The 26,044-nt window shown below is 43.8% G+C and overlaps 2 pseudogenes across 2 annotated transcripts; both read right to left on the bottom strand.

The window, feature by feature from the left end:
- Positions 1 to 4,648: 4,648 nt before the first annotated feature.
- On the bottom strand, positions 4,649 to 8,869 carry LOC311104623 (eukaryotic translation initiation factor 4E-1A-like; annotated as a pseudogene). Its single transcript, XR_014615836.1, has 7 exons — positions 8,851 to 8,869; positions 8,452 to 8,527; positions 7,585 to 7,678; positions 6,928 to 6,991; positions 6,029 to 6,142; positions 5,606 to 5,747; positions 4,649 to 5,488 (listed from the first exon to the last, which is right to left on the bottom strand). The product of XR_014615836.1 is annotated as a eukaryotic translation initiation factor 4E-1A-like (transcript).
- A 7,182-nt stretch (positions 8,870 to 16,051) lies between these two features.
- On the bottom strand, positions 16,052 to 25,130 carry LOC311104624 (alcohol dehydrogenase class-3-like; annotated as a pseudogene). Its single transcript, XR_014615838.1, has 9 exons — positions 24,515 to 25,130; positions 22,161 to 22,262; positions 20,870 to 20,985; positions 20,612 to 20,693; positions 19,714 to 19,926; positions 19,168 to 19,428; positions 16,544 to 16,678; positions 16,215 to 16,353; positions 16,052 to 16,076 (listed from the first exon to the last, which is right to left on the bottom strand). The product of XR_014615838.1 is annotated as an alcohol dehydrogenase class-3-like (transcript).
- Positions 25,131 to 26,044: the final 914 nt, after the last annotated feature.

A 26,044-nucleotide genomic window follows, 5' to 3' on the forward strand; every position in this document is an offset into this window, starting at 1 on the left:
ATGAAGGCTCTATGCTGAAACGCATATGTGTTTTTAAAAAAACATAAGATTAGTAAATAAGGCTTTTTACCTTTAAAACCAATCTGAGTGCCCTGGACCTTGGATTCTTCAAACCATTTCAGTTTTTCTAAACTAGTAAGCCTAATGATACTCTCCCTGTCTAGGGGTCCTAGGCCTGCCTAAACAGGGTTGTAACCTGCTATAAATGTCTGCTAAGCCGTTTACCTTCTTCCACTTCTGACTGGCAGCGCTGTCCATCTAGGCCGGTCAGCTCGATTGTTGCTTGGTTGGTAGTTTAGTCCATTCTAGGCCAACCAGCGCCAACGTTCCCTGGTAGATCAGTCTATCTAGACCGTCCTGCTCCAGTATTGCCTGGTAGTTCAGTGGTTTAAGTTGAGGTGACACAAATACAAGATCCTTCAAAGGGACTGAAGTCCCACATTAGTCCTTCTAGTGTCTATGTGTAGGCGCACAACAAAATGACAATCTCTCTCACCACGTGGTACCAAGAAGCGGCAAATCCGAGAGGCTAGACACACACTTCATTTGATCAACTCCAAACAGGAAATTGCCTCAGAGTAGCCTTCAGAGTATACTTACTGCCATCTACTGGTATAGAGAGTGATTGTGTGGTAGTGCTATCTTAACTCAATGCGCTCTGAACTGCCATTACCAAACACACAACATTCAGATCTAAATGTTTTTAGTAAAACTGTCTTTCATATAGAATAGGGAATCATGTCAGATCTATTAATTACATTTCAAACATTCTGAAAGTTTCATAGTCTATTGGCTAATCTGCAAATGAAAAGGATTTAATAATTGAATCTGTATAATTTAGGGTGAAAATTCAAGCGCATTCTTCCTGTTACAGTTAAACTTACATAAAGGTTTCCCGCTACTGCTTTATTACACAAGTTCACACTGAGTAACACCATATTCTCTTTTATTTTCTCTGTTCTTCTCAATCTGTCAGATCAGAAATTATTAACGATAACATTTACATTTACGTCATTTAGCAGACGCTCTTATCCAGAGCGACTTACAAATTGGTGCATTCACCTTATAGCCAGTGGGATAACCACTTTACAATATGTTTTTTTATTTTTATTATTATTATTTTTTTTGGGAGGGTGGAGTAAGGGGGGGTTGAAGGATTAATTTATCCTATCCCAGGTATTCCTTAAAAAGGTGGGGTTTCAAGTGTCTCCGGAAGGTGGTGAGTGACTCCGCTGTCCTGGCGTCGTGAGGGAGCTTGTTCCACCATTGGGGTGCCAGAGCAGCGAACAGTTTTGACTGGGCTGAGCGGGAACTATGCTTCCGCAGATGTAGGGGGGCCAGCAGGCCAGAGGTGGATGAACGCAATGCCCTCATTTGGGTGTAGGGACTGATCAGAGCCTGAAGGTACGGAGGTGCCGTTCCCCTCACAGCTCCGTAGGCAAGCACCATGGTCTTGTAGCAGATGCGAGCTTCAACTGGAAGCCAGTGGAGTGTGCGGAGGAGCGGGGTGGCATGAGAGAACTTGGGAAAGTTGAAAACCAGACAGGCTGCGGCATTCTGGATGAGTTGTAGGGGTTTAATGGCACAGGCAGGGAGCCCAGCCAACAGCGAGTTGCAGTAATCCAGACGGAAGATGGCAAGTGCCTGGATTAGGACCTGTGCCGCTTCCTGTGTAAGGCAGGGTCGTACTCTCCGAATGTTGTAGAGCATGAACCTACAGGATCGGGTCACCGCCTTGATGTTAGCGGAGAACGACAGGGTGTTGTCCAGGGTCACGCCAAGGCTCTTCGCACTCTGGGAGGAGGACACAACGGAGTTGTCAACAGTGATGGCGAGATCATGGAACGGGCAGTCCTTCCCCGGGAGGAATAGCAGCTCCGTCTTGCCGAGGTTCAGCTTGAGGTGGTGATCCGTCATCCACACTGATATGTCTGCCAGACATGCAGAGATGCGATTCGCCACCTTCTGGTTATCAGAAAGGGGAAAGGAGAATATTAGTTGTGTGTCGTCTGCGTAGTAATGATAGGAGAGGCCATGTGAGGATATGACAGAGCCAAGTGACTTGGTGTATAGCGAGAATAGGAGAGGGCCTAGAACTGAGCCCTGGGGGACACCAGTGGTGAGAGCACATGGTGCGGAGACAGATTCTCGCCACGCCACTTGGTAGGAGCGACCGGTCATGTAGGATGCAATCCAAGAGTGAGCCGCGCCGGAGATGCCCGACTCGGAGAGGGTGGAGAGGAGGATCTGATGGTTCACAGTATCAAAGGCAGCAGACAGGTCTAGAAGGACAAGAGCAGAGGAGAGAGAGTTAGCTTTAGCAGTGCGGAGAGCCTCCGTGACACAGAGAAGAGCAGTCTCAGTTGAATGACCAGTCTTGAAACCTGACTGGTTTGGATCAAGAAGGTCATTCTGAGAGAGATAGCAAGAGAGTTGGCTAAAGACGGCACGCTCAAGAGTTTTGGAGAGAAAAGAAAGAAGGGATACTGGTCTGTAGTTGTTGACATCAGAGGGATCGAGTGTTGGTTTTTTGAGAAGGGGTGCAAGTCTCGCTCTCTTGAAGACGGAAGGGACATAGCCAGCGGTCAAGGATGAGTTGATGAGCGAGGTGAGGTAAGGGAGAAGGTCACCAGAGATGGTCTGGAGAAGAGAGGAGGGGATATGGTCAAGCGGGCAGGTTGTTGGGCGGCCGGCCGTCACAAGTCGCAAGATTTCATCTGGAGAGAGAGGGGAGAAAGAAGTCAAAGCATAGAGTAGGGCAGTGTGAGCAGGACCAGCCGTGTCATTTGACTTAACAAACGAGGATCGGATGTCGTCATCCTTCTTTTCAAAATGGTTGACGAAGTCATCCACAGAGAGGGAGGAGGGGGGGGGGGGGATTCAGCAGGGAGGAGAAGGTGGCAAAGAGCTTCCTAGGGTTAGAGGCAGATGCTTGGAATTTAGAGTGGTAGAAAGTGGCTTTAGCAGCAGAAACAGATAAAGAAAATGTAGAGAGGAGGGAGTGAAAAGATGCCAGGTCCGCAGGGAGTCTAGTTTTCCTCCATTTCCGCTCAGCTGCCCGGAGCCCTGTTCTGTTAGCTCGCAATGAGTAGTCAAGCCACGGAGCAGGAGGGGAGGACCGAGCCGGCCGGGAGGATAGGGGACATAGAGAGTCAAAGGATGCAGAAAGGGAGGAGAGGAGGGTTGAGGAGGCAGAATCAGGAGATTGGAGGGAGAAGGATTGAGCAGAGGGAAGAGATGATAGGATGGAAGAGGAGAGAGTAGCGGGAGAGAGAGAGCGAAGGTTGCGACGGCGCATTACCATCTGAGTAGGGGCAGAGTGAGTACTGTTGGAGGAAAGCGAGAGAGAAAAGGATACAAAGTAGTGGTCGGAGACATGGAGGGGAGTTGCAGTGAGATTAGTAGAAGAACAGCATCTAGTAAAGATGAGGTCAAGCGTATTGCCTGCCTTGTGAGTAGGGGGGGACGGTGAGAGGGTGAGGTCAAAAGAGGAGAGGAGTGGAAAGAAGGAGGCAGAGAGAAATGAGTCAAAGGTAGACGTAGGGAGTTTGAAGTCACCCAGAACTGTGAGGGGTGAGCCATCCTCAGGAAAGGAATTTATCAAGGCATCAAGCTCATTGATGAACTCTCCAAGGGAACCTGGAGGGCGATAAATGACAAGGATGTTAAGCTTGAATGGGCTAGTGACTGTGACAGCATGGAATTCAAATGAGGAGATAGACAGATGGGTCAGGGGAAAAAGAGAGACTGTCCACTTGGGAGAGATGAGGATTCCTGTGCCACCACCCCGCTGACCAGATGCTCTCGGGGTATGCGAGAACACATGGTCAGACGAGGAGAGAGCAGTAGGAGTAGCAGTGTTTTCAGTGGTAATCCATGTTTCCGTCAGCGCCAAGAAGTCGAGGGACTGGAGGGTAGCATAGGCTGAGATGAACTCTGCCTTGTTGGCTGCAGAACGGTAGTTCCAGAGGCTGCCGGAGACCTGGAACTCCACGTGGGTCGTGCGTGCAGGGACCACCAGGTTAGAGAGGCAGCAGCCACGCGGTGTGAGGCGTTTGTATAGCCTGTGCGGAGAGGAGAGAACAGGGATAGACAGAGGCATAGTTGATAGGCTACAGAAAATGGCTACAATAATGCAAACATGTAGTTATGTCACGAAAAGGCTTATGTCATGGTGTCCCATGGTCCTCCCCAAAAAATATGCACTCACTACTGTAAATCGCTCTGGATAAGACCGTATGCTAAATGACGTTAAAAAAAAGTTCATGTTATTTGAATTTGAGGTGTCCAAGGCTACCAAGAAATATCCAGTGCTTCAATACATCCACACCTCAGAAATTAGCATTCCAGCACAGGGGTGATAATTGGTAGACTTAAGCATCTGCAGTGAGAATTGAGGTTTCACTTGATGTGTTCTTTTTTTAACCACTTTGTTAGGCATACAATTGCACTGTGAATGAGTCTGGTGGGACTTGAGACTGAGATTTAAAAGGCTTCTCTGAAACAGTATTTAAGGTCTACAGGCATCAACATCTATTTAAATTTAAGAGGAATCTCTCCACTTCCAGAGTTAAGACAACATCCTGAACATGTTTATTTACAGTCATCTTATGTACCATGTTCATAGGAGTGGGACAGCGTGCCAAAGCAAGGCATTCAGTCACACCTAATAGACCGTCAATGATCGAGTTTTACATACACTTTATTAAACCATTCTAATGTGGTTGGCGAGGAAATGTAAAAACGAATATACAGATTTACATGAAAAATACAATATTGTAACAGAAATAAACATCAGAATGCTACATAAAACTGCATCACAAAATGTTTAATGAACAAAGATTTCACTGAAGGTAAATTATTGTATGTCAACTTGGACCTCTTTAGGCTAAACCAATTGAAAATAATAAATGGAGGAAACTACAGCACTTGTTTAGATCGGGTAAAGCAAAATAAATTAAGCAAAAGGACAGCACGAGTGTGCTGCTTTTTAACATAAAATACAGAAGCAAAAATACTCTTAGTATATCCCCATAAAGAAGATAGTAAAATGGTGCCTTAAAAAAAAACATGTTTATCAAATTTAAACAAATAATGTTGTATTCCAATTCTCATGGTTATTCCAACCTTCATCGAAGGTAAGGTATAGGTTTGTTTCGGGGCAGATATGAATGAGAACATTTTGTCTTGGAATCATATTGCAATTGATTGAATGAAGGCAGTCCAATTACCTGTGTTGAAGCTTTGGTTTCAATTGGGTAACAGATTCAACAGCATTTCAACGAACGCCATGGAAGCAGAACGGAAAGGAAAAACTACCAAGCAAACAAAGAAAAAAACATAAAATAAATCCCATGGTGCTTGTCGAGGTTCCTCAGACGACAAACATGTTCTTGGTGGTGGAACCACTCTTAGTGGCAGTGTCCTTGTGTGATTGGTATCCGATGATCACCTGCGTGGCACGCCTAACCTGTCCTTCCACCCCCACCTACAGAGAAAGGCAAATACACATTGTTTAGTAAACATCAGAATATCTGGATATGGATAAAAATAGATGGTCAACATCTTTCAGGGCTAACTAAATGGTATTGCGACACCAGCTCACCCTATATGTGTAATGACATCCTTGTTTTCGTAGTCTGTGGTCCATATCGCGAGTTTGTCTCCTCCTCCGTTCGGATGTTGACAACTGCCCCGCAAACATCGTCGCTATGGTCATCGAAAGCTTCGCCCACAAGGCACAGGAGCTGCAACGCACATGGACAGCCAGATGTTTTTAACATTTGAACAGCTAAACATAGTCAACTTTCTGAGACATGGATTACATGTGTGGATGTACTATGTAGGCTGTGTATGTGAATGTCTAAGAATGATTTTGTGTGTAAGAGAGAGGTCATTAGATAGCAGTTATGTCCCACACACTTAACATGACAAATACATCACAGCTTTTACAGAGTATGGTAAAATACAAATAGTGTAGTTCTGCACCTCGTGTATGTAATCAGACCTGTAGGGGTGAGGTACTAACCGTTTCCAGCCAGAAGCGGTCGAGGTCGGCCCTGCGCTGCTGTTTGGACAGTGTGATGAGCCACCTGCCGCCACGCTTGTTCCTCTTGTCCTCCCACATGGGCTAAATACCATCCTGCAGCACAAAAACAGACCAGGATCAGGGTGCAAAGGTCAAGAACATTACCTTTTTTTTAGCCCTACACCATGTTTGCCTTTATAGGTCAGGGGTTGCTTGCCGTCTGTGCAGAGCAAACTGTAGAGCAGGAACCTCGACAATTGCTTGTTTTTGTTGCAGAACTTGATACTACAAGATAGGAGATGGGCTTTGGATTAAAAACTGTGTTTAGATAAAGCGATTAAGCTATATCCAAGAACAACTCTGTTCTCAGTTAGTTTCTGCATGTTTGGTTGTTATTCAAAGACGAATAGATGAAACCTAGAATTGAAATCTAGTTCGACACTAGGAACAGAACTGAAAGTGGATTGAAGTGACACTGGTAGCTAAGCATGACATTTAATTATCACTGGGAGAGGCTTGTGCAATTGCATCAGTCTGAGTAGTAGTCGATATGGGGCGGACTGACGTCCTTGGGAGGAGTCATAACCCTTGCAGTAAAAGCTAAAGCCACAGGCTGAAACGAGACCGTGGGAAATGTGACAACTCCCTGTCATAGTGTAGCCCTCTGTCTAAAAGGCACTGGGCAAGTCAAGAACTCAACTGAACTTCGGTGAATTAACGGAATGTTATGGACAATTAATTGGTTGCTGCTAATGGCCACAACCTGAACAGACAAAAATGTGCCGGTATGGATGTTGAAAAGTGTATGGAACAAAAAAGGAGCAGGTGTGAGATTATTATATTATTATTATATATTATATTATATTATTATTATTACAGATGGGGAAAATCACCCTTACCTTGAAAAGTGTATAGTCCCAGCCAGAGATCAAGTTACTTGATAGTTGGATGTGATTATACAGACTGAGGAAAGGAGAAAAGGCATCGTAGTGAGAGGCAGTAAAAGTCAGAATACAGTCTTTGTCATCAATGTAGCATGTAGGCCAGGGGTTCCCAGGCCCCCCTTCCTGCATTGGGGAACATCCTGCGTCCCCCGCCACATCTATTTCTATGGGCACAAGTACTGCTCATGACCCAAACTGAAAACGTTGCAGGTTTAAAGCTTATTTCCTGCAATTCTACACATTTTGTCATGGAGGTGCAGAGACAAATGTGCAGTTTTGAAGCCCATTTTCTTTAAATTCTATACATTTTGCCATGTCTAATGTGTATTCATGTGATATTTGAGTGACTCGAAAATTACTACAAAATCTATGGGCTAAAAAAACCTAGCTAAAAAACGGTGTTGATGGGCTAGTTGATCTGGACATTTCTGACAAGTTATAAATAGCTCTCTAAGGTATGCAATGACTGACATGACAAGAGGAAAACTGATGATGCACTACCCAATTTCGAAATTGCACCTTGTGCATTCTGCTATTACAACTTTCAAGAGTAAGTTGAAAACCGGTTTGGGAACCACTGTTGTAGGCGATTTTCCACAATGAAATACTTACGCCCAGAAGTCTTCCACTGTGTCAAACTTGGAGACGAGACAGAGGTTTGCTTGACAGGTTTTTGATGTCATTCTTAAAGAACCACAGAGCCCATCTGCATTGCAAACAAAATGCAAAGACTTTGTCAACACTATAGCCCTACAAGCTTATATTGACAATGCATCAGGCAAAGCATATATTCCCAGTCAACCTTATGACAGCTTTCAGTTTACTATGTATGTTTCCTACAAATTGTGTAGCGATTAAGGGGGAACCAGAGTAGTACTTGAGCTTGTGGTTACAGGGCAAGTTCTATGTGCCTAATGGTCCATAACAGAGGCCATAGAACACTTTTAGGGATGTACAGTGCTTTCTGTAATATTTATAGCTGTCCGTGCCTGACAAGACTGGTAAAAGCAGTCATCTTCAAACATTAACATTGCATAATTGATATCCCAATGCATATAGCCAGTGTCTAAACCCAGCGATGCAACATCGCAAGACTTCCGGGAATGCTTGCGAAACAGACCAAGCAGACCAGGCCGGGGTTTGAGAAGTTAAACATTTTCCTTAGTTGTTAATTTTCTCGAAATCTAAAGGCACAACCTAGATTTGTGGCAATGTCTTAAGTTGTTCAACATGTTGTTACTCTAACCTTGTTAAAATGTCAAAATCTACTTTATATCGATTTGACGGCCGCAGTTCAGTTTGGTGCGAGACGACCGTTAGACCCCGATGTGTTAATGCGGATGAGCATAGCTAGCCAACATCGCCATGACATTGGGGACTTCTATTCCAGAAGAAGTTTCTGCCCATCTTCATACTGTAACTTAGCTAGCTAGTTCACACTGATATAGGTTGATTTAAAATGGATAGCTAGCTGCTTACTTATTTTGTAGTGGATGTTTGATGTAATCTTCAGGATTCACAAATTCTTTACCAGTTGTTTCACTTTTTTCTTCCTCTGAATTTGGGGGATTCGAAATTGATTCCTTGAGAGATGGGGAAGAGATGTCATTCTTCAGATAAATGCAGTACAACTGCAAAAAGCGACCTGGAACGCACCCTGAACTAAGGTAAGGTTAGCTAGCTATCTAGCTTTTTGAAGGGGCAGGGGCGAGCATGCCTGTTGGGTGTTCCTTGTACTGTCAACGGTTGAAACTGGGCATGGATATTTTCAACTTTAAGTACTTATGAAGTTAGCTATAGTGACTAACGTAACATTAAGACGTCTTGTGACTTGCTATCAGCCAGGTATGCACAACTCCAGCATGCACAATTGATTACCTAGCGAGGGCTCGTGCATTTTAGAAGCTATCGAAGTGAATCGAACATTCCAATAATCATTGTCTGGGGTCATGCATTCGCAACAACACCATACAATGAGGGAAAAAAGTATTTGATCCCCTGCTGATTTTGTACGTTTGCCCACTGACAAAGAAATGATCAGTCTATAATTTTAATGGTAGGTTTATTTGAACAGTGTGAGACAGAATAACAACAACAAAAATCCAGAAAGATGCATGTCAAAAATGTTATAAATTGATTTGCATTTGAATGAGGGAAATAAGTATTTGACCCCCTCTCAATCAGAAAGGTTTCTGGCTCCCAGGTGTATTTTATACAGGTAACGTGCTGAGATTAGGAGCAGACTCTTAAAAGGAGTGCTCCTAATCTCAGTTTGTTACCTGTATAAAAGACACCTGTCCACAGAAGCAATCAATCAATCAGATTCCAAACTCTCCACCATAGCCAAGACCAAAGAGCTCTCCAAGGATGTCAGGGACAAGATTGTAGACCTACACAAGGCTGGAATGGGCTACAAGACCATCGCCAAGCAGCTTGGTGAGAAGGTGACAACAGTTGGTGCGATTATTCGCAAATGGAAGAAACACAAAATAGCTGTAAATCTCCCTCGGCCTGGGGCTCCATGCAAGATCTCACCTCATGGAGTTGCAATGATCATGAGAACGGTGAGGAATCAGCCCAGAACTACACGGGAGGATCTTGTCAATGATCTCAAGGCAGCTGGGACCATAGTCACAAAGAAAACAATTGGTAACACACTACGCCATGAAGGACTGAAATCCTGCAGCGCCCGCAAGGTCCCCCTGCTCAAGAAAGCACATATACAGGCCCGTCTGAAGTTTGCCAATGAACATCTGAATGATTCAGAGGAGAACTGGGTGAAAGTGTTGAGGTCAGATGAGAGCAAAATTGAGCTCTTTGGCATCAACTCAACTCGCCGTGTTTGGAGGAGGAGGAATGCTGCCTATGACCCCAAGAACACCATCCCCACCGTCAAACATGGATGTGGAAACATTATGCTTTGGGGGTGTTTTTCTGCTAAGGGGACAGGACAACTTCACCGCATCAAAGGGACGATGGACGGGGCCATGTACCGTCAAATCTTGGGTGAGAACCTTCTTCCCTCAGCCAGGGCATTGAAAATGGGTCGTGGATGGGTATTCCAGCATGACAATGACCCAAAACACACGGCCAAGGCAACAAAGGAGTTGCTCAAAAGAAGAAGCACATTAAGGTCCTGGAGTGGTCTAGCCAGCCTCCAGACCTTAATCCCATAGAAAATATGTGGAGGGAGCTGAAGGTTCGAGTTGCCAAACATCAGCCTCGAAACCTTAATGACTTGGAGAAGAGGAGTGGGACAAAATCCCTCCTGAGATGTGTGCAAACCTGGTGGCCAACTACAAGAATTGTCTGACCTCTGTGATTGCCAACAAGTTTTTTGCCACCAAGTACTAAGTCATGTTTAGCAGAGGGGTCAAATACATATTTCCCTCATTAAAATGCAAATGAATTTATAACATTTTTGACATGTGTTTTTCGGGATATTTTTGTTGTTATTCTGTCTATCACTGTTCAAATAAACCTACCATTAAAATTATAGACTGATAATTTCTTTGTCAGTGGGCAAACGTACAAAATCAGCAGGGGATCAAATACTTTTTTCCCTCACTGTACATTTGTATTACCAGCTTATATATCACATTTGATTGATTTGTGGAGAGCTGTAACCTAAGACTGCTGTGGGGATCTATTTTCTCATAACTGGAGGGATGAATAGCTTAGAAGGAATGCATTGGTGATTAAACATAGGTTTATACTGTACTGATATGAATTGTTTCACATAACAAGCTGTGATTCATGTGAGGAACGTTAGGGGGTAGGATGAGATAAGACTTGTATTTCTTACAGATAAGACTTGTATTTCTTACAGATACGAACACTGCCTCTTTGTTGTCTGTGAACCGTCCTTGAACGTAGGTACTTAGAGTACAGTGGAATGGTGTCTATGGGTGATGACTCTACAGGTTGTTATGATAACAGCTTATGCCTGGCAACAGTGTGCAACAGTGGAGCGCCAAGGGTCTGGGACCAGTGAGTAAAAAACACCCTAAATATGTTTATAACTACAAATGAACTTTCTTCTGTCGATTCTTTTTTATTTTTTTATGTTTTACATTTACATGTAAGCCAGGGCGGGATCAGCCAGCGGCGGCTTCCCACATGCGGGATTCATTTGCAGTCTGCACTCGGAGGGGTGAACATCTCCTGCTCTGACTGCAGCTGGGAGGGACTGCTGCGCGAGGACTAGGCCGCCTGTGAGTGCTTTGGGACGGGGGTGGGGTCCACGGCAGCACCCGCTGCTCATTGAGAAGAGTAAGAACGATACATGCGTTCACATCAGAGTCTCCAAAAGTCTCCAATAACACCAGAAAAAGTCGCTAGATTTGTCGCTAGTCACTTTTTTAAAAATGTGTCGCTAGAGGGGTCTGAAAACTCGCTAAATTTAGCGACAAAGTCGCTAAGTTGGCAACACTGTTTCTGTAGCCGAGGTCTGGATATAATGACAAGATGCTCATATCTCCGCCCGAACAATAGGAGTCGTTGTCCCAGCAGGATACCATCTTTTTAACGTCTATGCAGGCAACAAGCGTAGGTCTACTTAAACCATTGGCTTATTTTGGACAGATTTTGGAGAGTTAATCCTCTCGCTTTGCCTCTTCCTCTCAGTCTATAGTATGAAAAATAAAAGCTGATTAGACTGTCTTTCGAATTTGACACAACCAACTATGCTAAACCTAACTGCGCTTGCTCAGATGTAGTCCTTCAAATTCTAAATTGCTTGGAACACTTAGTTTTAATATAATTTATATCTGGTGTCCTGTGTGATATTAGGTATGCTCCCTCTAATTCTCCTCTCTCTGTCTCTCCTCCTGGAGGACCTGAGCCCTAGGACCATGCCTCAGGACTACCTGGCCTGACGACTCCTGGCTGTCCCTGTCCACCTGGTCGTGCTGCTGATATAGTTTCTGCTGTTCTGCCTGCGGCTATGGAACCCTAACCTGTTCACTGGAAGTGTTACCTTGTCCCAGACTTGCTGTTTTGACCCTTTCTCTCTCTACCCACCTGTCTCAATATCAATGCTCAACGAAAAGCCAACTGACATTTACTCTTGAGGTTCTGACCTGTTGCACCATCTATAACCACTATGATTATAATTTGACCCTGCATGGTCATCTATGAACGTTTGAACATCTAAAAACGATCTGGCCTTACGGCCATGTACTCTTATAATCTCCACCCAGCACAGCCAATAGAGGACTGGCCACTGGCAGTGGTGGAGGGTAAATGCTGTTTAGGCATAACCATCTTTTTTTTATGCATTGAAAGTATACATTTACATTTTAGTCATTTAGCAGACGCTCTTATCCAGAGCGACTTACAGAAGCAATTAGGGTTAAGTGCCTTGCTCAAGGGCACATCGACAGATTTTTCACCTAGTCGGCTCGGGGATTAGAACCAGCGACCTTTCGGTTACTGGCACAACGCTCTTACCCACTAAGCTACCTGCCGCCCCGTATAGGGAGTGTTCCATTTTCACCGGCAGTTTACCCACCTTTTTTTTTTTTTTTACACTATCACTGGCTACCGGTAGGCCTATTTGAAGTTCATGGTAGGCTAATAAACATTTTAGCCTAGTCTAGTAAATTGACCTTAATGGCTATGTACTCGTATCTCCACCCGCAGGCAGAGACAGAAGAGGGCTACCACTCCTCGGAGCCTGCTTCCTCTCTAGGTTTATTCCTAGGTTCCTGCCTTTCATGGGAGTTTTTCCTAGCTACTGAGCTTCTGCATCTGCATTGCTTGCTCTTTGGGGTTTTAGGCTGGGTATCTGTATAAGCACTTTGTGATAAAACACATTTTATAAAACAAAGTACATTAACTAAACCTGTTCTTTTTTTACACTTATATACAGTACCAGTCAAAAGTTTGGACACACCTACTCATTCAAGGGTTTCTTTATTTTTACTATTTTCTACACTGTAGAATAATAGTGAAGACATCAAAACTATGAAATAACACATGTAATCATGTAGTAACTAAAAAAGTGAAACTAATCAAAATATATTTTAGATTCTTCAAAGTAGCCACCCTTTGCCTTGATGACAGCTTTGCACACGCTTGGCATTCTCTCAACCAGCTTCATGAGGTAGTCACCTGGAATGCTTTTCTAACAGTCTTGAAGGAGTTCCCACATATGCTGAGCACTTGTTGGCTGCTTTTCCTTCACTCTGCGGTCCAACTCATCCCAAACCATCTCAATTGGGTTGAGGTCAGGAGATTGTGGAGGCCAGGTCATCTGAAGCAGCACTCCATCACTCTCCTTCTTGGTCAAACAGCCCTTACACAGCCTGGAGGTGTGTTTTGGGTCATTGTCCTGTTGAAAAACAAATGATAGTCCCACTAAGCGCAAACCAGATGGGATGGCATATCGCTGCAGAATGTTGTGGTAGCCATGCTGGTTAAGTGTGCCTTGGTTTCGCCAGGCATTACTGTAACCATGTCGTCCAAAAAGTTATACTTTTGAATCATCTGTCCATAGAACGTTCTTCCAAGAGTCTTGATGATCATCCAGGTGCTTTTTGGCAAACTTGAGTCAACTTTTTGGACGAGATGGGTCCCATTATGCCTGCCGAAAACCAAACACTGCATTTCACAGTAAGAACATTATACCAAAGGTCAAGCATGGTGATGGTGGTGTGATGGTTTGGGGATGCTTTGCTGCCTCAGGACCTGGACGACTTGCCTTAATAGAAGGAACCATGAATTCTGCTCTGTATCAGAGAATTCTACAGGAGAATGTCAGACCATCCGTCTGTGAGCTGAAGCGCAGCTGGGTCATGCATCAAGACAATGATCCAAAACACACAATCAAGTCTACATGAAAATTGCTAAAAAGAAACAAATTGGAAGTTTTGGAATGGCCTAGTCAAAGTCCAGACCTAATCCCAATTGAGATGTTGTGGCAGGACTTGAAACGAGCAGTTCATGCTTGAAAACCCACACGTCACTGAGTTAAAGCAGTTCTGCATGGAAGAGTGGGCCATAATTCCTCCACAGCGACCTGAGAGACTGACCAACAACTACAGGAAGCATTTGGTTGGAGTCATTGCAGCTAAAGATGGCACAACCAGTTATTGAGTGTAAGGGGCAATTACTTTTTCACACAAGGGAATTGGGTGTTGCATAACTTTGTTTATGAAATAAATATGTAATTTTTGTGTTATTTGTTCACTTATGTTCCCTTTATCTAATATTAGGTTTTGGTTGAAGATCTGATAACATTCAGTATCACAAATATGCAAAAGTAGAGAAAATTAGAAAGGGGGCAAATACTTTTTCATAGCACTGTATCATCCGTACACCTACTCTGCGTCTCACAAAGACACAGAGGTTGGAACCACCGGTCTAATGTCCATTGCTCGTGTTTCTTGGCCCAAGCAAGTTTCTTCTTCTTGTTGGTGTCCTTTAGTAGTGGTTTCTTTGCAGCAATTCGACCATGAAGGCCTGATTCATGCAGTCTCCTCTGAACAGTTGATGTTGAGATGTGTCTGTTACTTGAACTCTGCGAAGCATTTATTTGGGCTGCAAGCTGAGGCTGGTAACTCTAATTATCTTATCCTCTGCAGCAGAGGTAACTCTGGGTCTTCCTTTCCTGTGGCGGTCCTCATGAGAGCCAGTTTCATCAGAGCACTTGATGGTTTTTGCGACTGCACTTGAAGAAACTTTCAAAGTTCTTGACATTTTCCAGATTGACTGACCTTCATGTCTTAAAGTAATGGACGGACTGTTGTTTCTCTTTGCTTATTTGAGCTGTTCTTGCCATAATATGGACTTGGTATTTTACCAAATAAGGTTATCTTCTGTATACCACCCCTACTTTGTCACAACACAACTGATTGGCTCAAATGCATTAAGAAGTAAAGAAATTCCACAAATTAACTTTTAAGAAGGCGCACCTGTTAATTGAAATGCATTCCAGGTGACTACCTCATGAAGCTGGTTGAGAGAATACCAAGAGTGTGCAAAGCTGTCAAGGCAAAGGGTGGCTACATTGAAGAATCTAAAATATATTTTGATTTGTTTAACACTTTTTTTGGTTACTACCTGATTCCATGTGTATTATTTCATAGTGTTGATGTCTTCACTATTATTCTACAATGTAGAAAATAGTAAAAAGAAAAGAAAAACCCTGCACTGAGTAGGTGTGTCCAAACTTTTGACTGGTACTGTATGTGTGTGTGTAAATATATTTTTATTAGGGTAAGTGTGTGTGATATATATATATATAACACACACACACACACACACATTTACCCTAATATATAAATCAAGATATTAGGGTTTACCCACCTATTTTATTACCACTTCATCAGTTCAAAATGTACATTTTATTTAGATTTTCATTATGCAAGAGAGCATGTATTTTCATATGCTTTGATACCAGGAGTACACCATAACAATCTGACTACATCAGTCTAAGTTTAGCCTTCACTGGGATCTGATTGGGGTATTTATAAACATGCTCTTAAATTACATGTCCTAATTTGGGCTATTTTGTCCCATGTTTTCTAAAAGGTCTATTCACAGCTGTGTTCCAGGGCAGGGGCTAGGGTTGGGGCTTAGTCATAGCACGCAGATACTCAAAATACAGCTCAATCACGATTGTCATACATGCTGTAGTTTTGCTGTCCCTTTAAATGATTTCCCCATGATCAATCAAATCATGATGCATTTGTTTGTGTAGCTTTGAATGATTGTTAGGCTTCAATAGGATTAAATGGCTGAACTTTAGTCTGGAAAGCCCTTTGTTACAATTTGAGTCATCCTCTCCATACTTTGGCAACAATCATTGTGATCAATATGAAATGGGAAAAAATAAGTATAATTTCAAATGTATAGCCAATACCTATGAGACATTTAACTTTAAACTGGAAATAAAACGTAAGAGTCAATTTTATTCCTTTGACATTTTAATTATCCTAATTGACATGGACAGAGCCACATATGTACAGACTGGGGATCTAATTCTGAAAGTGAAGTGCTATAGCGATTGAAAGGTGATTGTTTTATAAAAGCCGGATGGGAGTGTGAGGCTCAACATGGCAGGCAGGCAGGCACTTCAGAACTTCAGGATGGCACGGATCCTGGAATAGACAAATTAGCATGCAACTTTAAAAGGCCTTTAATAAACTGTGTTGGAAACTATTTTCAATTTGAACAAAGATGTGAATAGACTAACATCATTAATTGATGTTATATGATGCAACACTTGATCTATTCACCTCTTTCCGGCATGCAGGAGGTCAAAGCCCTCATTGATCTGGTCAAAGGGCAATGTATGGGTCACAAACTCATCCGCCTTCAGCTTCTTGTTCATGTAGTCGGTCACTAGTTTGGGGACGCTCTCCACACTCTTTCAGCCTGGGATAGGGGAACAGGAAAACATGAGTAATCTATGCATTACCATACTTCCAAAAAAGTTTTTTTATTACTAGTATTATAACTAGTGCCACATTGCTGCTCATTAATCAAAAATAGGTGACTTGCAGTGAAAAATATATTGACGTCAGAATAGTCAAGGTTCCTCATCAAAATCATCCACGACAATGACCTCCGAATGCTGTGCCCCTCCACACAGGCCGGTAACCAGCTGGAATTGACGTGTGGAGATCTCCTGTCCCACACCTGCCACCCCGATGATGATGCTCTAGCCCCAGCCTTTGTGGCACGCCTCCAGAGCCACCCTCTGAAACAACAAATTGAGTATCATCAGAAGACAGGTATTTAGGGGGGAAATGTAGTAAAGTGAAAGGTATTTTGCTGTTGTGGTCCAAGCCTGAAGTGCCAACTACAGTGACCTCTGTTGGTGAAGAGTAGGGAAAAAAAAGTGTTAAGTAAAAAATAGCAAATAATTAAAGAGCAGCAGTAAAATTAAATAACAGTATATCCAGGGGGTACTGGTACAGAGTCAATGTGCGGGGGCACCGGTTAGTTAAGGTCATTGAGGTAATATGTACATGTGGGTAGAGTTAAAGTGACTATACATAGATAATAAACAGAGTAGCAGCAGCGTAAAAGAGGGGGTGGGGGGCAATGCAAATAGACCGGGTAGCCATGATTAGCTGTTCAGGAGTCTTATGGCTTGGGGGTAGAAGCTATTAAGAAGCCTTTTGGAACTAGACTTGGCGCTCCAGTACCGCTTGCCGTTCGGTAGCATAGAGAACAGTCTATGACCAGGGTGGCAGGAGTCTTTGACAATTTTAAAGAGCCTTCCTCTGACACCGCCTGGTATAGAGGTCCTGGATGGCAGAAAGCATGGACCCAGTGATGTACTGGGCCGTACGCACTACCCTCTGTAGTGCCTTGCGGTCGGAGGCAGAGCAGTTGCCATACCAGGCGGTGATGCAACCAGTCAGGATGCTCTCAATGGTGCAGCTGTAGAACTTTTTGAGGATCTGAGGACCCATGCCAAATCTTTTCAGTCTCCTGAGGGGGAATAAGCTTTGTCGTGCCCTCTTCACAACTGTCTTGGCGTGTTTGGACCATGATAGTTTGTTGGTGATGTGGACACCAAGGAACTCGAAGCCCTCAACCTGTTCCACTACAGCCCCATCGATGAGAATGGGGGCGTGCTTAGTCCACAATCATCTCCTTTGTCTTGATCACGTTGAGGGAGAGGTTGTTATCCTGGCACCACACGGCCAGGTCTCTGACCTCCACCCTATAGGCTGTCTCATTGTTGTCAGTGATCAGGCCTACCACTGTTGTGTCATCTGCAAACTTAAATGATGGTGTTGGAGTCGTGCCTGGCCATGCAGTCATGGGTGAACAGGAAGTACAGGAGGGGACTGAGCATGCACCCCTGAGGGGCCCTCGTGTTAAGGATCAGCGTGGCAGATGTGTTCTTACCTAACCTTACCACCTGGGGGTGGCCTGTCAGGAAGTCCAGGATCCAGTTGCTGAGAAAGGTGTTTATTCCCAGGGTCCTTAGCTTAGTGATGAGCTTTGAGGGCACTATGGTGTTGAACGCTGAGCTGTAGTCAATGAATAGCATTCTCACGTAGGTGTTCCTCTTGTCCAGGTGGGAAAGGACAGTGTGGAGTGCAATAGAGATTGCATCATCTGTGGATCTGTTGGGGCGGTATGCAAATTGGAGTGGGTCTGGTTTCTGGGATAATGGTGTTGATGTGAGCCATGACCAGCCTTTCAAAGCACTTCATGGCTACAGCCGTGAGTCATTTAGGCAGGTTATGTTCGTGTTTTTGGGCACAGGGACTATGGTGGTCTGCTTGAAACATGTTGGTATTACAGACTCAGTCAGGGACATGTTGAAAATGTCAGTGAAGACACTTGCCAGTTGGTCAGCGCATGCTCGGCGTACACGTCCTGGTAATCCGTCTGGCCCTGCGGCCTTATGAATGCCTTGACCTGTTTAAAAGGTCTTCCTCACATCGGCTACGGAGAGCGTGATAACACAGTCATCCGGAACAGCTGATGCTCTCATGCATGCTTCAGTGTTACTTGCCTCGAAGGGAGCATAGAAGTGATTTAACTCGTCTGGTAGGCTCGTGTCACTGGGCAGCTCACGGCTGTGCTTCCCTTTGTAGTGTAATAGTTTTCAAGCCCTGCCACATCCGACGAGCGTCGGAGCCGGTGTAGTACGATTCAATCTTAGTCCTGTATTGACTCTTTGCCTGTTTGATGGTTCGTCGGAGGGCATAGCGGGATTTCTTATAAGCGTCCGTGTTAGAGTCCCGCTCCTTGAAAGCGGCTGCTCTACCCTTTAGCTCAGTGTGGATGTTTGCTTATGGCCTTATACAGCTCACTGAGTGCAGTCTTAGTGCCAGCATCGGTTTGTGGTGGTAAATAGACAGCTAAGAAAAATATACAATAAAAATATATTGGTAAATTGTGTGGTCTACAGCTTATCATGAGATACTCTACCTCAGGCAAGCAAAACCTTGAGACTTCCTTAATATTAGATTTCGTGCACCTGCTTTTGTTTACAAATATACACAGACTGCCACCCCTTGTCTTACCGGAGTCAGCCGTTCTATCCTGCCGATGTAGCGTATATCCCGCCAGCTGTATGTTAGAAATGTGCCACTGACGACATGGATATCTAAACATTCTGTAACATTGCGCCATTCTGAACAGCCCCCTGAGCTCAGTACAGAACTAGGACTGGATGCTCTAGCCCAAGCTGCTTTTTCCACTCCCCCTGACCAGTCTTACCATGATTCCCACGTCACCAATGCATTCACAGGAGTAGTCAAACCCTCCGTCGGTCATCACCACTAGCACCTCCTGAATAGGTTTGCTGTGTTCCTTGGGGTTCACAAACTCAGTGGCCCCAAACTCCTTGGCCTTGTCAAACTTGTCCCGGTTGATGTCCACGCCGATGATCCTGGTCACCCTGTCAACTTTGCAGCCCATGATGACGGCAAGGCCGACGGCACCCATGCCGAAAATAGCACAGGTGGAGCCAGGCTCAACCTGTAGGTAGGTACCTGTGAGAGTAGGTTGATAAAACCAGTTACAGAATGGCTTTTGTCAGTAAAATGATGATATAATTGTTGTGTAAGATGTGTGTTATCATGATCATAGCAAATTTAGGAAAGCAAATTAATAGATTAAGTATTTGCACCAGTGGAAAGTTAATTCACAGGAAATAAAACATAAAAAGATAGAACCAAATGACAATAAAGCTGTGGCTCTTTGCTTGTGCTTTCCACTTCTAGACAGGGTATTTTGTCTTGCAGCCTGGCATCACCCACCCACCTTGGCAGTGTTGAGGGCAGCTCCGTAGCTCGTGGAGATGCCGCAGCCCAGCAGGCACACCTTGTCCAGGGGGGCCTTCTCATCCACCTTGGAATGTCGGCTACCACAGTGTACTCGGAGAAGGTGCTAGTCCCCATGAAGTGAAACAGCTGCTTGCCCTTGCAGGTGAACCGCGAGGTGTTGTCAGGCATCAAACCCCGACCCATGGTTATCCTGATGAGATGAAGGATGATGATCAGTAACAGGCAAGGATAACAGCCAGTGATCTCTATATGCTTTAGCCAACTATTTTGGAGGCTATTTCATTCATGTATTTTGTCATTTAGCAGACACTCTTATCCAGAGCGACTTACAGAAACAATTAGGGTTAAGTGCCTTGCTCACGGGTACAGAGATTTATTTTCACCTAGTCTGCTCAGGGATTCAAACCAGCGACCTTTCGGTTACTGGCCCAACGCTCTTAACCGCTAGGCTACCTGCCTGACAGAATTTGGCCTTGATTTGGTTTAAGTTGCAATGTTGGTGTTTGCAACCCTGGTTGCTTCTTCACTTGCACAGCGCCAACTGCAATCCCAAGACTGGAGTAGAATATTGTCCTACTATTGCTGAGATTAATCTAACTATCATTATAGATATGCTCACTGCCTACTTGGCTGACTGAAAATGGGGAGTCAATAATGAATGATCCTGACTACGGTTGCATAATGCCGGGAACTGTAAATAAATGCCCTGATTTTCCAGAGATCCCAGTTGGAGGTTCCCGGAATAAGCAGGAAATTCAGAATCCTCCAACTGGGATTTCTGGAAAACCAGGGAATTTATTGAATTTTGCAACCCTAATCCTGACCACAACCTTCCAAGCTATTATTGATGACATGCGAGATTGCATTCTAATTACCAGATCTTCTGGCAGAGGTTGGTCTTTTTGCAGAATTCGCACTCACCACACTGTGGCACATGCAATGGGATGACGGTGTCACCTTGGGAGAGAAAATAGACTTTCAGCAAACATCTGATTCAACTGATCAAGTCATTGCATTATTTGATTCTGGCGTGTTAGTCCTGGACTAGAACAAACATGTTCCCCCTGTGGGTCCCAGGGACAGGAAAACACTGTTTTAGGGAGAATACATTTGTTGATATTCATAGTCTTCACCTTGCTTGAACTTGGTGACTCCCTCGCCCATGCGTCCCGGCGCCCTCATGACCCAGGATGACAGGGAAGAGTCCCACAGGGTCGGCATCCGTGTGACGCACCCCGGTCGCAAAGACCTGAAACGCACAACATTGCAATTAAGTTCTCTCATTCAATACAACCAATAAGCTATGAAGCATGTGATGCCAACTAGCCTAAAACATCCTAAATGGTTCAACCAAGTCCCAACCCTCTAGGACTATTCCTACAATACCAACTACTGCACCTGCTATGTGGATAATAGAAACAAGGTTGTGTCTCAATGTTGCAAGACAGACAGCTAGCTAGTACAATAGAGGAACATGGTAAAATGCCTAGAATATGCCATAACTACGTTTTCTAAACACTGGACCAGATCGGCCCTGTTGAACACATTCCAAAGATGGTTTCCTCACAGCTGGCTCACTAAATCCATTTGGGCAGGAACACAGGACAACACTTGATGCTCCCCACAGTATTCAAGCAGCTGAACAGTTCATCCCCACCGAAAAGCAGCCTGCCTCAAACAGTATGTCCTTTTGTTTTACAGAGCAAAAGAACTCAGACATATTATTCTAGGCGGAGGATATATTGTATCACACATACAAACCAAAGATACTGCACACAAAACAAAGGTCTGCTGCAGGCTGGGGTTGTTGGTTATGCTGTTCCTGGAATTGTCATGGGAGTGCAAGTACAATACAGGAGCATTTGTCTGAGACATTGTCGTGGAAATACTTCTCAACGATATCTCTCAGAAACTGGAGCTTGTGAGTTCAGAATATACTTTATTACAAAGTAACAAGCCGAGCTGGTCCGCGGAGCAACTGCCAGTCCCAGACTTGGATCTCTCTTATTATACAGCTTAATCTTTTCATATCATATCGGAACACCCTCTTTATCCAAACAGCCACCCTCCCTTGACCTTGAGCCACTATGGTTTCTTTGTCTAGACTCTTTCCTGTCTATGCCCATGTCTGCTTGGTTTCCCGTCCTCTTGCCTGGCTATTGGTGGCATGATAAAGACAGTTCCTTTAAAAATAATATACATACACACCTGATGATAATTATATAGTACATTGATTACTGCAGTCACAATGTGGTTGTCCGGTCATGCATCTGGATTACAAAATATGTTTCATACATCATAGACAGGTGTAGTCACTAATCCTCTTTTAAACCCATAATGATTCTGCTAATTGTTAAATGCTTTTATAATATATGTAATGGAAAAATACCTATAACATTTTTGGCGTAGGGAAGGGGCTGTTACCTTGATGCGCACTTTGTGGACCTTCGGTGGGGTCACCTCCACCTCCTCAATGGACAAGGGTTTCCCAGCCTCCCAGGCTACAGCTGCCTTGCACTTCATCACCTGGAAGACAACCACAATGTGTCAACTGTCCATTTCATACACAGAAAATATGATTTAGAAGATTGTTTGTGGTGTCTGTCTGTGGTGAGTGCAGTTGGAGAGGAGTGCTGGTCAGTGATTGGATATGTAATGTGCACTAGGCCTCTTCACAGTTGGAAGGACTTTGATCTGTAGTCTAGCTACTACAACCAGTTTCACCTATAACCTACATATCTTAGGATTAACTCCTTTGCCAATGATTGGGCAAAAGATCAGAATTGGGCTGCCTGTGTAAGTTATTCTTGAGAGGACTGGTTCAGACAAGAGAAAACTTGAAAACAGCAAGGAACCATGATAAAAAAATAATAATAATGATCATTGCTGTACTGAGGCCAAAGTACACTGAACAACAACGCAACAATTTCAAAGATTTTAGTGAGTTACAGTTCATATAAGGAAATCAGTCAATTGAAATCAATTCATTAGGCCCTAAACTATGGATTTAACATGACTGGGAATACAGATGTGCATCTGTTGGTCACAGATACCTTACAAAAAAGGTAGGGGTTTGGATCAGAAAACCAGTCAGTATCTGGTGTGACCACCATTTGCCTCATGCAGCGCGACACATCTCCTTCGCATAGTTGATCAGGCCTGTGGAATGTTGTCCCACTCCACTTCAATGGCTGTGCGATGTTGCTGGATATTGGCAGGAACTGGAACACGCTGTCGTGCACGTCGATCCAGAGCATCCCAAACGTGCTCAATGGGTGACATGTCTGGTGAGTATGCAGGCCATGGAAGAACTGGGACATTTTCAACTTCCAGGAATTGTGTACAGATCCTTGCGACATGGGGCCGTGCATTATCATGAGGTGATGGCGGCAAATTAATGGCACGGCAATGGGCCTCAGGATCTCGTCACGGTATCTCTTTGCATTCAAACTGCCATCGATAAAATGCAATTGTGTTCGTTGTCCATAGCTTATGCCTGCCCATACCATAACCCCAACATTGACATCAGCAAACCGCTCGCCCACACAACGCCATACACGCTGTCTGCCATTTGCACGGTACAATTGAAACCGGGATTAATCCGTGAAAAGCACACTTCTCCAGCGTGCTAGTGGCCATCGAAAGTGAGCATTTTCCAACTGAAGTCAGTTACAACGCTGAACTGCAGTCAGTTCAATAACCTGGTGAGGACAACAAGCATGCAGATGAGCTTCCCTGAGACTGTTTCTGAAATTCTTCGGTTGTGCAAACCCACAGTTTCACCAGCTGTCTGGGTGGCTGGTCTCAGGCAATCCCGCAGGTGAAGAAGCCGGATGTGGAGGTCCTTGGCTGGCGTGGTTACACGTGGTCTGCGGTTGTGAGCCCAGTTGGACGTACTGCCAAATTCTCAAAAACGGCTTATGGTAGAGAAAAACATTCAATTCTCTGACAACAGCTCTGGTGGACATTCCTGTAGTCAGCATGCCAATTGCACACTCCCTCAAAACTTGAGACATCTGTGGCATTGTGTTGTGTGACAAAACTACACATTTTAGAGTGGCCTTTTATTGTCCTCAGCACAAGGTGCACCTGTGTAATGATCATGCTGTTTAATCAGCTTCTTGATATGTCACACATGTCAGGTGGATGGATTACCTTGGCAAATTATAAATGCTCACTAACAAGGATGTAGGCCTAAACAAATTTGTGCAAAACATTTGAGAAATAAGTTTTTTTGTGCATATATAATATTTCTGGGATATTTTATTTCAGCTCATAAAACATGGGACCAACACGTTACAGGTTGCGTTTATATTTGATCAGTATAATTTAGTCTCTAATCTTTCTTTATGCTCACAAAGTCCGAAATTGTAGCTCATATAACGGATTTCCTGAAACTGCAGCCTATTTGACAGCTTTCGTTTTAGTTAGTTAGTAAAGACATGTCGAACGCACTACAGGAGGCATACATTCATTTAAATCCCACGACACGTCAATACATAACGATGATTTCAGCTTGCTATTCATTCACTATTGAGACAGTGAAAATTGAACATACTACAGTCAATACACTGTTTCTTTGTATCGCTCTCTCGCTGGCTAGACGTGCAACTTCTATGCCCAGGTCACTGTCCACAAAATCTGCCTTTGCGAGGAAAATACACGCTTTGATGTCGTTTCAACGACAGAATTAATGTAAACATTGCACAATTTAACCAGGAGCATGTGCGAAAAGTTGAGTAGTAGTATTTGTAAGAAGTAGCCTACTTGGAACTTACTTTTCCAGCTGTTTCCATGTTATTTCTTCAGCACGAGAGAAAGGGTGATGTGCAGTTCTCGAACGATTCGTTCTTTTTTAAGGACTCTTTTTACCTACTCGAGTCATGTTCCTTTTTATGAGTGACTCATTCATTTTAGTCGTTCGTTTGACCTGCTGGCCGCAATCTTCTTCTTCGATGAGGTTTAACGGCGGTTGGCATCCAATTTCTTGTATTACCTCCACCTACTAGACTGGAGTACAACTCCCTTATATTTGCTTGAAAAATAAAATAAAGAAATACCCTACCATCTAACAATACACTCACAAATTCAAAAATATTATTAATAATTAACACCACCCTACTCCACTATTTAAATATATTCATTCGTACCTCATGCCCTCAACCTGAAATGATGGGACATCACCACTTAACACTCCCTGTAACTGTTCTGATGTCAAGTCTCGCACACCCAAATACCTCTCTGCAGCTACCACCACAACCTCAATTTTCTTCGATTTACGTTCCATCCCTGCAGTACAATGAATAACCATTGCTATAAATGCTAAAAATCCAATCTTACTGAAACTTATATCACTTGTTGGCCTATCCCTCTGTACTGGTACATATCGACTACTCTCACCACTTCTCCCCTTTCACCCATCACCCATCTTGCTCTACTTTCTTCACTGCCTCCTGCTGGCCGCAATGAAATCTACAGCAGGATTAATACACGCTCATACAGTGACGTGCTCCGACCAACAACTGTCTTCTTCTTCTTTGGTATAATGGCGTTCGCAACAATTATATGTGCATTCCGCCACCTACTGTGCGGGTGGATAATAAAGATCCCCAAAATGAAATAATGCGGAGTAAAAAAACAAAACTTGAAATAGTTTGTATATATATATATATATATATGTATATATAAACGAAATCACCCTGCTTTCCTAACAACATTCTAATCGGGTCCCTACAGTCTCAGAAGGATCCTTTGAGGGTGGTACATTTTCTGGCGACAGTAGTCCTTGCAGTGCTTCTGCACTGAAGTCTTGGAAGCCCAAAAACATCTCGGCTTCTTGGACACTTGTGCAGTACAATTAATAAATGTGGCTATAAATGCTACAAAATCCACCTTCACAATAAGTGTATCCAGATCACTTGATTGACGTATAACATTTGCAACTGTTTGCGGTGCATCCCACCGCCATATGTTCTTCAGCACTGTGGCCTCTTGCCCCTTCAACTGTCTTCACCGCCTCCACATAGGAGATTTGCTGAGGTGTCAAGCCCTGATCCTTGACACCTCAAACTCTTTCACCCTAACAGGGCACTCAGGAATCTGATCCCCACCACAGTTGCAACATTTTACATTCACAGACTCCTCAATAACATATTCCTTCTGTCTGACATACTGTATATGGGCGCAAGCAAAATAGATCATGCTGCAGGCAACATAAAAGAGAAAAATACATGTTTAGAACTGATAATTGATCACATGATGCTAGGATTAATGCATTTAAATGACTATTGAATGTTATGATGGACTCA

This window comes from Coregonus lavaretus (genome assembly GCF_964263955.1).
Source record: "Coregonus lavaretus genome assembly, chromosome: 29".
Lineage (NCBI taxonomy): Eukaryota > Metazoa > Chordata > Actinopteri > Salmoniformes > Salmonidae > Coregonus > Coregonus lavaretus.